A 2,803-nucleotide genomic window follows, 5' to 3' on the forward strand; every position below is an offset into this window, starting at 1 on the left:
ATATTCAGAGTATTCATAAAGGGTTTTAACAGAAGGATTTCGAGGATTTTAGCGGTTTGATTTTGCAAGGTTATGTCAATAGAGATAAGGAATCTTGGTGGGTTCCATAGTTGCGTAATGGTGGCTTCAAGCTAAGCGAGAGAGACCCACCGCCTACAATTATGTTGCATGGTTATCTACTTGTGAGGTTTCGGGTTATCGGCATATTGGTAAGTTATTTCGGCTAAGGGGAAAAGAACATAAAGTGGTAATTTGAGCAAAAGAATTGGTAAAGGTGTGCTATAGTTGGCCTTACTGGCTCATGTTCAGGCTTTAGGAAGACTCGGGGTTTGGGTGTCGTACGGAGGTGATTTATAAGGAAGTAATTCAATCGAGTGCACCATGGAGATGGGTGTTCATGTGCCAGCAGAGCCTTGGAGTTGATTATATTCGGGACCAAGCCAGAGTGGGTGACTCTCAACAACGGTCCTAGTGGATTCAAGGGTTAAAAATGCGGTGCCTAAGGATTCAAGCCCGCAGTATGGTTAAGAATCGAGCTTTTGTAGCATATTATGATAAGAGGCTTAGAATGTTCTATGATGTTTTCGACTTGCAGTGTAGCATGGGGAGGTAAAAGAGAAAAAGAATTCGGATTCGTAAAAAGATTATCAGAATGGGTATATCAGATGAAGATGCGAATATGCGCACAAGGAGGGCATGAGACGGTTTGTGGGATTTGAGACAGCATAGTCTCGTGATACAAGGCCACTCGGGAGGAGTGCAGATTGAGTTCATTATGTGTTGAATGGAGTTATTATTGTTTCTGAGGCGACTAAGGATAAATTAGAAGAAGTTAGATTGGTTAGCCATGGTTGATTTGGCATATTGGTGGCGGTGGTCAGTTCCTCCAGCATGATTAAGTTATGCCGGTGATTTGTGACGATACGTGCGAGGCTTGACGGCCACCGCAATTAATTTTATTCGGAAGTATTCTAGTGTTATGGCCCTGTTATGTGTAGGCGGATCCCGGAAGGGCTATGGTGGCTTATACCACTACTTAGAGATTTGCATATTCTACGGTTATGAGAATTCACTTGTGTGTGGCTATGGTTCTCCTGAAATGAGTTAAGTGAAAAGTTTCTATTGGATGAAGTATTAATCTATTACTGGTTCGGGAGTTATGATAAAAATCTTGTGCTATCGCATATTGGCATGTTGGGTACAGTTAGTGGTATGGAATTTGAAAGGGAGGATCAAGGTTGCGGTTCGGTGTTGACAAAGATGTCACGAGCTCGGATGAGCAAGAAAGGGGTTTGAATGCTTAGAGTAAGCTGGCATTGTCTTCGACGTCACCTGAGATCGGTGTTTTGTGAAAAGGGCTTTGCACCTTGGTTAAGGATTCTTGATCGCTTTTCAGCGTTAGTGCGGCCGGTGGTATGGATGTGCAGAAATGTTATCTGTTACGGAAGGTCGTGGGAGCGGTGCCCCACGGGAAGGTTGTATAAGTGTGGCATGTAGTCACTTGATTGATTGAAGAATTAAACCAAGTATAAAGATTATGGTGATATCGTTAATCTGAGAATTTATGCCTGGAGGGCACTCGATTTATTGGGTTGTGGACTGTGGAGGATTACTCCGGTTATGACGGTTGTTCTTGTGTCTTATGGGAAAAAGGGGTTATTATGGAACCAGGAAAGATTTTTGGCCTAGTTCGATACGATCAGAATTGGCTTAAGGTCTGTGAATGGATTTAAATATGAACGTGGGCTCTATATGAGGCCGGAGGTGTTCATTTCGGCATAGCGCTCCTTATGGAGGAGCACTCGGACATTGGATGTTATTTCGTCGTGGCATCATATGGGACTTTTGATAGGGACCAGGGGTGTCTTATTGCCTGAGCAGTTCGTACTGGGTGAGACGTGATTATTGGATCTAGGGTCAGTGCTCGGATTATATGAAGTATAATAAAGAGCAAAGATCATTATTTGGCCAGAATGAGGTAATGGTTCTTGTCAGAGGTGTAAACTCAATGATTTGTTGACTCAGCAGTTGGTTATGAGTTTCCACGCATCTCTTCCATCGTGCGGTATTGCAAAAGTTGGGACAAGACTTAAATATATCATGAGGTGCACTGTGAGCATCTGATTCGGGGAATGTCGGCTATTATGATCAGAGAATGTTATTATGGTCCTGTGAATGACGTGGTGCATAGTGTGAATTCAGCAAAGGTATGCAATCGTGTATTGGTGCATCGTGTGGTGATTTATACAGTGTTCACATGTTGAAAGCAGGCCTGTCAAAGAAATTCGGATGTTGAAACTGGTCTCTAAGGCTTATTTGCCTAAATGAAAGAGGTTATCTTTAGATTTGATCGAGCTAATGTGCCCAACTGAGTTGTGGTAGCACGGATAGGTGCACGAGGTATTAAGCAGTGATTTCAGACTACTTCAGTGCAGTTCTCAGCACGTTCGAGGACGAACGTATGTTTAAGTGGGAGAGAATGTAACGACCCGATCGGTCGTTCTGAGCTCTAGCGCGTCGTTCAGCGGTTTGAGGCCCTGAGTAGCTTCACTTCAGGTACTATGACTTGTACGCATGGTCGGAATTCAATTCCGGGAAGTTCAGAGTTGATTTGGAGAGAGAATTCTCATTTTCGAAGCTTTAAGTTGAAAGAATTGACTAAGATTGGATTTTTGAGTAAACGACCTCAGAATTGGGATTCGAAGGTTCCAGCAGGTTGGTATGATAATTTCGGACTTGGGCGTATGTCCGAATCGGGTTTTTGAAGACCCGGGAACGTTTTGGTGCCTATTGTGGAAGTTAG

The sequence above is a fragment of the Nicotiana attenuata genome, unplaced genomic scaffold, assembly GCF_001879085.1.
Source record: "Nicotiana attenuata strain UT unplaced genomic scaffold, NIATTr2, whole genome shotgun sequence".
NCBI lineage: Eukaryota > Viridiplantae > Streptophyta > Magnoliopsida > Solanales > Solanaceae > Nicotiana > Nicotiana attenuata.